At 40.0% G+C, this 12,124-nt stretch overlaps 1 long non-coding RNA gene across 1 annotated transcript; it reads right to left on the bottom strand.

Moving 5' to 3' along the window:
* Window positions 1-3,758: 3,758 nt before the first annotated feature.
* LOC135740905 (uncharacterized) lies at window positions 3,759-4,599 on the bottom strand. The gene is made up of 3 exons (XR_010529301.2): window positions 4,443-4,599; window positions 4,234-4,360; window positions 3,759-4,166 (listed from the first exon to the last, which is right to left on the bottom strand). It is a non-coding gene; the product is annotated as an uncharacterized lncRNA (long non-coding RNA).
* Between the last annotated feature and the right edge of the window lie 7,525 nt (window positions 4,600-12,124).

Raw genomic sequence — 12,124 nt, 5'->3', positions numbered from 1 at the left:
TGCCAACTTGGCAAACCCCTCAACAAAGCGCCTATAGTAACTTGCAAAACCAAGAAATGTTCGTAACTCAAACACAGTCTCGGGGCAACGCCATTGTGCGACAGCAGTGATTTTACCGGGGTCGGTCGCCACCCCTTGTGCAGATATAATGTGCCCCAAATACTTCACTTCAGGCCTAAAGAAAGCACACTTCTCTAGCTTTGCCTTAAGTCCTTCCTGCTCTAGACGACTCAAGACCATCTCCAATCTGTCCAAATGCTGACCCACTGAAGAAGAAAACACCACCACGTCATCCAGATATAAAAGTAGGGACTGACACCGCTGATCACCAAATATTCGCTCCATTAGCCTCTGGAATGTACTTGGAGCATTACAAAGGCCAAAGGGCATGCGGTTCCATTCAAACAATCCAAACGGGGTGCAGAATGCAGTCTTCGATTTGTCCCGCTCAGAAACAGGAACCTGCAAGTACCCGCTGGCCAAATCTAATGTGGAGAACCAGCGGGCCCCTGCTAGGGAGTCCAAAGACTCCTCAATACGAGGCAAGGGAAAAGCATCTCTCCTAGTCTTGGTATTCAGGTGACGGTAGTCTACGCACATGCGCAGACTACCGTCCTTTTTCTTAACCAACACTATCGGAGATGCATAAGGGCTACAACTCTCACGTACTATTCCAGCCTCCAGCAACTGATTAATATGAGTTTTTACCGTCTCATATTCAGAAGGAGGGATCCGTCGATATCGTTGACGTACAGGGACATCATCCAATAAAGGTATGTCATGAGAAATAAGATGAGTGCAACCTAGATCACTATCATGACCCGAAAACACTGTTTGATATTTCTGCAGCAAGGCCCTAACCTGGGCCTGCTCTGAACAGGACAAAACCGATAAGTCAAGAGACGCAATCTGTTGGGACAAGGAAAGACTTCCCTCCACACTATGAGACTGAACTGTGGCAACTACTGGTTTCTCCTCACTGACCCCTGCTGGCAAACTCACCATATAGACCTCTTTTACATTACCCACCACAGTGGCAGGGCGGAGCGTTACCTCCACAGTGCCCACATTTACTATAGGCACATAAACGGTCCCTCGATTTACTCTCACCAAAGCAGGTGATGCTAGAAGCCCAGCTGGGAGGCCTGACTCTGGGGGTTCAAACAAAACTGTACGTTCACCATACTGAGCTGAACAAGTTGCAGCCACCAGCTTCATTGTGCCACCTGGGATGCGACACACCCTACGTCCACGCACCCGCACACAGCCAACATGATTGGAAAGCTCCCTAGCACTTATTTGACGACAATACTGCAGTGCGCTTGATACATCAGGTAATTGCGTAACTGCAGGTAGGTCAAAGAGGGCGCTGCCATGCTGTCCGAAAAGCTCCCGATAACATCGGCCAAGGACGTTCATCCCCAACACCCCAGGAACGTCTAAGCCCATGCCATCAGGAGGATCCCGCACCACCAAGACACCACACCCAGCGACCAACCTGCCACAAAGTTCCACGTCCAATTCAAAATATCCAACATACGGGATAGTAAGCCCGTTTGCAGCCCGAAGTTGTAACCACTGACAATTTTGAAGGCGGTCTCGACCCCACGGCTCAAAATATCGCAGAAAACAGCTTTCGGTAATAGTAGACACCATTGAACCAGTGTCCACTAAACAGGGCACCGAAACACCCCCCATAAGGGCAATCACATGTGGACGAGAGGATATCAAATTAGGCACAGAACGATGTACACCAGTCTTACAAGAGTCAATTTCTTTCCCACCCAGGCTGTGACTCCGCAACCTGGTGGGAGCTAGTTTTCCGACGGTCGGCGGGAGCATAGCGGTTCATTCTCAGCTGTAGAGGAACTGGTAGCAGACGGGGGAGGGCGTGAGAAACGCCGTCCCCCATCGCACTCACGAGCAAAATGGCCCGGTCGTTGGCACCGCCTACATATAACCGGACCGGAGCGAGGAGAGCGACTGCGCATTTGTGAAGTTTGAAAACGGGCAAGAGTTTGTGTGAGCTGATTCAACTGTTGTTGTTGCTGTTGCAACATCTCCCTCAATTCGCCCAGCTCAGATGGCTTAGAAATCTCAGCCGGAGACCCACCGCGCACCCCATATTGAATGCCGTACGCTAATGGGGCCGACTGACTACGTCCTCTTGCCCCCCCAGGCATCCCCTCTTGTTCCCATCTAATCGCGTCACCACGCACCTCTAATAAGGTAGCAGTAGGCTGGCGACGAACCAACTGCTTCAACTCACGCCTTAGTGCACTATCATTGACGTGCTCAACAAATTGGTCTCGCAATAAGATTTCAGCATTAGGGATAACATGCGGAGCACGGTTCTTAACTCTTTCCAGCAAACCCATAAGTGCAAGAGAGAATTCCAACAGAGTCTCGCCCTCCTGTTGTTTTCTGGAAAAGAAAGCCTCTTGTAACGAGACATAAGACTGTGAACAGCCATAAAGGTCACGCAACGCCTTAATGATCCTATTGGGGTCCCCGCGTTCGAGATCAGGGCGGTATCTGATCTCTTCTCGAGCCTCCCCCTCCAAATGGTCAAATAGAAAGAAAGCTTGGTCTGTGCTTGACATATAACGTACTCTCATACACGCCTGTGCCTCCTCAACCCATTCATCGATGCTCAACCCAGATTTCCCATTAAACTTTGGACAGCGTCGATCGCGTGGTACGACAACAAATCGCTCAGGTGCAACAGCGCCCAAGGGTTGAGGTGTAACAGGCGGGAGAGCAGAGGTACTCGGCAAGGCAGCATCAGGGCCAGGCACCTCAACGGGCACCTGTCCCTGCTGCAACCGTGCATTGTCGGCTCTCAACTGAGCTACCAAGTCCCTCAATTCTTGTAGTTCCTCTTCCATTTTGGAAGTCTACCCTATTTATTTCTTAAACACTTACCAAAGGAGAGAAGAGGCCACCAACCGAAACAATCCTGACACCATACACTGCTGCCCTGTTTCCAAAGAAAAACACCACCACAAAAACCCAATGTCTCTGACACAAAATGATGGCGAAACCCTGCCGACTATACGCCAAAATGTGGCGTGGGGTACAAGGAGACTTTTATTTTGAAAAGGTAAGAATCAAACAAGATAGCCAACTACGCCACCATGGGAATTTCGCCCACAGAATTTAATTAAATCATGTACAAGGGCATACGCAAGTTCATATCACCAATTAGAGCCAGAGACATGGGTAACAATACAAAAATAGTCTTTATTAACAAATCTTGATTAAAAGCAGGATAAAGATAAAAACAACATTTTTCAACCCGATGGATTAGGAGTTATAGCAAATGTCAGGCCAGGGGCTGCAGCTTACCAGTATGGGGCAGCTAATAATCAGATCACACCACCGGTCCGTGAATCACTGCATTCCACTGCATTTCACTGTGTACACACACACACACACACGCACACTCACACGGTGATAACCACACGCACTGTGAAGAATCTACCGCCACCAAAGCTAGTCCTGTACCCCTGGTGCTCGAGCCCTGCCAAAACAAGAAAAATGCATCAAATAGATTCACCTCAGGAGCTGGGTTATGAGACCCAATTAAATTGAAATAAATCAACTTTTGCAACCAATAAATCAACAAATAAATGGTTGCGTAAAACACACAACTAAATAAATCAATGAGAAATCAAGAAAAACAAATTCACTAGTAAAAAAAATTATAAATCAAAATGTAAATCAAAAATAATTAAATATAAAGTAAATAAGGACAAATCACAAATATAATTCAAGTAGAACCCAAAATAATCAACTTTAGAATCAAACTATATAAATCAAAAACAAAGCAGCATAACCCAAAAGGAAAAGTCAAATAAAAATAAAACTTTGGAAACAGGACAGCACTGCAGCTGTAAATGGACAGAGAGCACCCCGACCCAGATAGTCCCCAAACCTATAAACAAAACAAGACTATAACTCTGTTGGAATTAAATCACTCTCATCCTAATGGTTGCATGCATAAATACCTACCGATCAACACAGGGTTAATTATGACGAACAGACAACAATAGTTGCTTTCAACAGCTGCCCTTACGGAGCACCTTAATTCCGCACTCGCATCAGATCTCACAGCTGAGAATGAAGGTAGACACAATATGCCAGCAGCTATCAAAATAGCACAGCTGGGAAAAGAGCGAATTAGTAGGTTATGCATTTACCAGTTAATCAACCACAAAGCATTCATCCTACCTTTTCCACTCTTTGTACAGACACTCTTTGAATAGACCGTTGTGATGAACGCAGTATCAATGCGGAAGCACTCGCCAAGATGAACGCAGTATCAATGCGGAAGCACTTGCCAAACTAATCAGCGACTCTAAAGCATATTAAACAGAGGGTGTGCTTCTCATAACCAAACACACATAAACAAAATAACTAACAGTGCATCCGTTCCTTACCGTCTCGAGAATACACAGCCAATTCCGGAAGTGACGGGATCGCGTTAACGACGCAGCAGTCCCCCAAGTGACGCATCCCAGGTGACGCATACGCTCCTGTTTTTATAGCCCAGGGGCGTTGCCAATAGGCTAACCACGGTCATGACGCGAGAGGACCACCCTCACGCCACACATGCGCAGAACAGCAAAACTAATGAAATGCCTCATAAACTACCCAGCTAACACACGACGTACCAGTTACGTAATTTATTGGTCATTTTTGGTAATTTCATGACTTACCAGCTGGCAACGTAACTGTTACGTCCTAGGGAGGTAATTTCATTACCATTAGAACCAAATCACCACGTCGCCAGTACGGACTCCTTACGTCGCAAGATAACCAAGTACGTCCCAGTTACGTAATAAATTGGTAATATTTTGGTAATTTCATAACTTACTGGCAACGTAACTGTTACGTCCTAAGGAGGTAATTTCATTACCATTACAGTACCAAATCACCACGTCGCCAGTACGGACTCCTTACGTCGCAAGATAACCAAGTACGTCCCAGTTACGTAATAAATTCGTACTATTTTGGTAATTTCATAACTTAGTGGCAACGTAACTGTTACGTCCCAGGGAGGTAATTTCATTACCTTTACAATTATATAAACATTCATTTCCTTTTCTATTTAGGTTAGCTTATTAAAACTGTTCAGTCTCAAAGTTTCCCTTAAATAAGTCAAAATAGCTTAAATACACACGAACTGCCATTTACATGGGAAACATGAAACAGCACGCGCCTCCCGCCCAGCTGAACTTGACCAGAACGCGCGATCGCGCGTGCACAGCAGAACCGCGTGACAGGAGTCAGGACCGGTCGTTTCTCTGAACTGAGACCCGTTTAAATTTCACAATAACTTATTTTAGTTGCTTAAGAGTTATAAACAACATTTTAACATACTTAATAAGGCTCACAGAATCTCGCCCGACAGTATAAACCGCGTTTTATGCTGCACTAACAGGAAGTTCATCTGACAGGAAATTTAGTTTTTTCAGGTAAGACACTACTTCACAAATTCAACAAATAAAACGATATTTATGAAAACGTGTAGATGTTATTTAACCTTTATTTATTTTATTGTCTTTATTTTTAAGGTTTTGTGGGACATGTTTGGTGTTTTGGACTGGTTAGTGCAGCGTTACCCTGGCAACCGGAACATGAAGAGGACAATCTCTCACTTTCTCCGTCTGACAAAACGCCTGCACAATTCAGAATTTTAAATTATATGGAGAATCCAGATTTAAATGTTTATTTTAACATATATGCTTATTTAAATGTTTGTAATGTAATGTTCATGTTCAATAAAATGAAGTATTCCATCTCGGAGTCTGTCATTCATATGTTATGGTAAGTCTTTTAGTTATGGGCAAATAAGGACAAAGTTAAATTAGTTAGCCTACTGCAGATGTCCGCCCAAAGAATATTAAATAAAAGATTTAAATTACTAACTGGTTACCAACATAAAACTTTCAATCCATTACGTTGTCACGACGTGCCCACGACAGGCAGATTACGTTGCGAAGTTACGTGCAGGCGACGAATCCAGGAATTTCACTTTTCCGGTCGCCACGACGTAACTCGGTTCGTCGCCACGACGTAAGTTTGGTCATCATATTACGTCGACGTTACGTAACAGTTACGTATTTGTGTTAGCTGGGTAGTTATTCTTTTTCATCGAAATGACCTGCACTTTGCGTTATTCAATATTATTTTCGAATAAATCGTTTTTACAAATTAATAAAACTTCAGAAAAATATATTTGATAGTTTGGTAAAAATATTAAGAATATTTAAATATTACTTTTAGGGGGATTAAGATGACAGACAGGGTGGCTAAAGCCCCCCTAAAAAGGGTCTAGAACCGCCCATTCTTGACATAAAGTACGCTATAAAGTGAGGGGGGAGAGGAAAATTGGAGTTTTCCGTGTTCGGCTCAGCTGAGGGCTCAACGCTAAAGTGGCTTTATTATCCATAGGGTTGTGTGAAAATTAATATTAACTCTGTGTGTTTCTTTTTCGTGTTTAAAGAATTTACCTAATCAAAGCGTAGAATTGTTCATTGTGTTACTGATCTATTGTTAAGTTTCTATTCTATCACCACTCAGTGTGTAACCTTTTCTGTAAACCGCTTTTCTGCGGTCGATGATGCTTAGCCCCCTAGGGCAATCACGAAATTGCGTACCTTTAGGCACGTATGGGACCAACGTGAAAATGTCACGTTTTGCCGCGTTTGGGCCTGTATATCAAGCAGTGGCTAGAACCGGACCTGTATGGCCGTAATTTCTATAGAGCTGTTAATTTTCTCTACTAAATAATCTGTTTACCTATGTTAAATTTCTTCTTTAACCTTTGTGAGTAAGGAGGGAATGCCATTTTGTTTTGTAAGACTTTTTCTATTGTTTTTGTTTAGAGAGGGAGTCGCTCAAACTGATTTTGCCAAGCGGTTGATGTCCTCAGGGCAACATATTAACCAAACCATAACCAAATCCTAAAATCAGAGGGACATGATAAGTGAAAAACAATAGAAACAGCTAATCCTTCTTTTTGTTTTTTGGGGTTTTCCCCTCCCCAGACCTTTTTGTTTGTGTGCTGCCCACAGATTTTTTTTTCTACACTGTAAAAAATTGCTGTTAAAAAACAGCCAAATTTAACAGTATGATTCTGTTTTTTAACAAAAACAGAAGTATACAGTTAAATTCTGCATTCTGTAAAAATACAGTTTTCAGAATAATGTGAATTTACAGCCCCGAGAGTCCACCGTTTAAGACTGCGTCCCAAATCACACCATACACCCTCGTTCACTATTCCCTACATTAGTTTTCTAATGATCCACCTGAAATCAAGTCAATGAGTTCAGAAACTAAAGCATTAATGATGGACACCTGCTGCTAATAAACAGAATCACTAAAGAAAAGATAAATAAAAAAAGAGAAGAGATGAGCAGAAACATTTACAGACACAAAGACTTTGATGAACATCAACTGAAAATAACACAACACATTACACCTCTCCATATATCACCAGAGGAGAATTAAACATTTCCACAAACACTATTACCATCTTCACTTATAAACCACTTTGACTTTATTTCTGTTATACATTTACAAAAGTTCTTACTGAGAACAAACAGGTGTTTACTAGACTTTACAAGCAATTTCTTTGATCACTGTTATGGTGATCACTGTTTTCATTAGTTGGGCTCTTGACTTGGTTTTCAGTCTGGTTGCTATAACTGTGTCATATGATGCATGTTTGTAATGGCAAAAAAAACCAAGAGATGATAGACTCTTGTGAGGTTGGATGACTGATGACAGAACGGTAAAATAACATTATCTTGCTGGCAACCAAGCTGCCAGTTGATTACTGTTATTTAACGGCACAATTTTTTACAGTGTAACGAAAAAAAAACGAAATAATAAAATGCAAGTGGGCTTGCTAAAACGTTAAAGGTGTGTGTGTTTAAATTACTAGTTGCCTTGAGACCTAGTGCCGGCTTTCTCTCCACACCACACGTTTTGTTATACTCTAAAAAAAATGCAAGATTATTTTTAATCCATGTGTTGGATCAAAAAGGAACGATCATAGCCCATTGTGCTATAAGTTTAATTATTGGGTTGTTGCTTACAATTTTATCCATGATATTCCATGACTTGGACAGAAAAATATAAAATTCCATGACTTCAATGTTTGCAATAGGCTTTTTAATATTCCATGATATTCCAGAAATTCAATTTCCCGTGGGAACCCTGTTAAATCTTCAAGAATAAGGTAAGAAGACGACAGTTGAAATGCTGACCGCTTAAAATAGACAATCAAACATAAATCACAGGTAGAGTAGGTTGTTTGTTGAATGTTTTTGGTGCTATTCGGCTGATGTTCTCATTCACTTTTGAGAGAAAAGTGTAAACTATGTGTAAACTATGAGGTTTTAGCATTAACACAAATACTTATTTACCGAGATCATTCAGAAATCAAAGTTTGTACATAAACAACAGAATACGCAGGCTGCAGAAGCAATAGATCAAACTGATACACATTCTCTGCTTTTGATGCGTAAACAATTAATGCATCAGGACCAGGCTCATCACTTAACACTTACAATGATCTTAATATGATCACATTAGAGTTGGTGAATTGTATATGTTAAAACAGGTGAAAAAATGAAATGTGATATTCTGTACTTTTGTCTCATTCACCCTTTAATGTTTAGACATTTCTTGACTTCACAGCTAACAGAGCAATTTTCTCTTTATTGTTAATGTTGAGGCACTGTAGGCACCTACCTACTTTATTCATGCACGTTATTAAATTTTTGTTTTTTATATAATGTATTATAATCTAAAGTACACTCTAAAAATTAATGTGTTAAAAACAACGCAATCACTGTTAGTTTTGGGACAACAAACTAAATGCGTTGTCCCAAAACAGGCATCTCAGGTATATTTTCTAGCAATAGCCAAAAATACTTTGTATGGGTCAAAATTATAGCTTTTTCTTTCATGCCAAAATCATTAGGATATTTTATATGTAAAGATCGTGTTGCATTAAGATATTTTGCAAATTTCCTACCGTAAATACATCAAAACTTTTATTTTTTGCATCATATAGTAACTATACGCCTGCGCGCATGCGCTGTCACAGTCACCTTGAAATGATGACGCCGTCATGCATAGATAGACCCATCTCCGCTAACGTCAAGCATAAACGTATGAAAGCACTTGCTCCACCGCTGTTTACACCGCTGTGTTGAGTTTTTTCGTCTGAGGGACTTACCAAACTTTATCCTGCTGAACGTGTTGCCGCGGAGAAACATAATGGACATCAAAGCTGTATCTGTCCTGTTCTTTCTCGCTAATTGTAAGTAAAGTTATTTAGTTATTACTGGTCTGTACTTTTTTAGGTGCACTGAAGTACTACTAAAGTTAAACTTGACTTTTAATTATTATAGCATAACTTTACAACTTTACTTAACTTACAAATGTACTAGTATTTATGTGTAGTTTTAAAAAGTGTCTTTTTTACCTGGGATCTAATGTATTCTTTCTTAACCTTTTTTTCCATTTTACAATTTGACCATCATGAGGCTCTCCTGAGTTTTGCCAATTGGTTGATGTCCTCAGGGCAACATATTGTGTTGACCCAAGGACAAAATATTTCTAAATAAAACCTAAACCCACCCTAAACCACAACCCTAACCATAACCAAACCATAAAATCAGAGGGACATGATTAGTGAAAAACAATGATCTAGAAACAGCTAATTCTGGTTGTAAGCTTAAACTTAAAACAAACTGTAAACTTATTTCTTAAATCTGATTGGTTGACAATCAACATCAGGACATCAACCACTTGGCAAAATCATGAGAGCCTTGAGGGCTAACTGTTGATTAAGGGTGGTTTATTGTTTTTATTCTTAAAACTACTTAATACTGTTCTGTTGCGATAGCTTTACTGTTTTACGTTTGGGGTGTTAACATAGACATATTTTGCATATTTAATTTAAACCCAATTGTTCTTCATCTTTGTACCAGAGTTATTTTCTGTGTTTTGATAGTGTTGATAGTGTTGATAATCTCAGACACTATTATAATGATTACTGCAGTGCTTTTGTCTTACCAAATATAGTAGGCTACCCTGCAATAACGTGCCTGCGCAGAATGATGCGCCATATTTGATTACTGTCCGTTTAGTGACCCCACCCAATAGTAAGGTACCGGAAACTTAGGCTATACTGTTTGTGAGATTTGGCAACCAGTACGAATAATAAATAACCATTGCCTTATAAGGAAGTGAAACTGCGGTTGGATCTGATCATGTAATCGTTGTTTAAAAATGCTCTCTTTCAGACTTTTGCCTAATTTATTTGAATGGTTTGTTGTTCAGATCATTTTCAGCGTCAAATCTTAGTCTTAAAAATGTTCTCACGTCTATTATTTCAACTGGCTAAATTGGCTGGCAGCCCAAAATAGCTGAATGTTAATCTGTATGTAAAGCACATCAGAAACCCGCATTTTTATGCGGGTGACGGATATATACGTCATAAAATATTTTAATACGAACGAATATGTGTCGAATGCGAACACAACAACCTAATAAATCATTGCTATTAATTTGGCTTCTATTTATATAAAAACAATATTTTTCACTAAAATATAACGCAGGTGCGCATGCAGTTACGTTTTCCACATTACACTTTGGGGATGAACTGTTGACTAAGGGTGGATTATTTTTTACGCAACAACGCTTATTATTGTACTCATTTTAGTAAGCAATATTATGAACAAGAACTTTACAAGAAACTGAACTAGAATTTTGAATGTTTTCAGGATGACTTTGTTAACTCCTAAATTGAATTTTAATAGCCTGCTTAATACTGTTCTGTTGAGATAGCTTTCCTGTTTTACGTTTGGGATGTTAACATAGACCTATTTGGCATATTTAATTTAAACCCAATTGTTCTTCATCTTTGAGTTATTTTTTGTGTTTTGATAGTGTGAATACGGTTGATACTCTCACAAACACGATTACTGCTTTTGTCTTACCGAATGTATAGGCTATCCTGCAATAACCTGCCCGCCCTGAATGATGCCCTTTAATTGATAACTTTCAGTTTAGGTGCTGGACTGGTCACCAAGTGTTGCCAGATATTAGTAAGAAAAACAAACAAAAATAATAGGTCAATCTCTCTAAGTGCACCTGGGATAGAGGAGAGGTGTTTCTGTGTACGGTGAAATGTGAACAAATATAAAATATCACATTAATGGAAGATTGGGAAATGGACAATTGGGCCAGTGTGTTATTTATTTATTTTTTTGCCAGTGTGTTAAAGAACAGGGGTTTTCAAACCTGTCCTGGAGGACCGTACTGCACATTTTGCATGTTTTCCTTTTGTGACACACCTCATTCAGTTATCTTACACACCCAGTTCAGGTCTTGCAGTCTCTACTAATGAGCTTAATATTTAAACCAGTTGTGTCTAATGAGGGAGACATGCAAAATGTGCAGTACTAGTGGTCCTCCAGGACAGGTTTGAAAACCCCTGTTATAGAACAGCGTTTCTCAACCCTGTTCCTGAAGGCAAACCAGCAGTGCACATTTTGGATGTCTTTCACTCATCTTTATTTTCGATATGTTGACTTTATTCTTAAAATATTACAGCATCATTTCTGTTTTTTTTTTTACTTTTTCTCAAAAAACTAGTTTAATCGCACTACAATGACTTTTATATCAACATGTTTTTTTTTTTTTTTTAGCTTGGCCCTAATCCTCTTTGGTAGATATCCTTATTTTCCCGCTAAGCCTGTACTAATTTACTGATAGGTGTATTTAGGTGTATTTGAATAGCAGGAGTTAGAAAATGTGTTTCGAGTCGATTGGTTGTAGCCTACGATTTCTAGTTCAATCTTAACGAGATCTTATATTATACCAATTATACCCTAACCCGTACCCCAAGTGAAGTTTAAATTTTGAGGACTTGACATAAATACGCTATCGTCATGTAAACAGACTCTAAACATAAAATATTCAATATAGGCTTAAGGGAACAGGGTTGGGAAACACTGATGTATATGTTCTGTCTGACAGTGACCCCTAGTGACATTAATTGAAATTACTATTCAAAAAACCATATAGATTTATTAGA

The sequence above is a fragment of the Paramisgurnus dabryanus genome, chromosome 24 (assembly GCF_030506205.2).
Source record: "Paramisgurnus dabryanus chromosome 24, PD_genome_1.1, whole genome shotgun sequence".
Lineage (NCBI taxonomy): Eukaryota > Metazoa > Chordata > Actinopteri > Cypriniformes > Cobitidae > Paramisgurnus > Paramisgurnus dabryanus.
The sequence above is the reverse complement of the archived record's forward strand: the minus strand, read 5'-3'. Positions and strand labels throughout refer to the sequence as shown.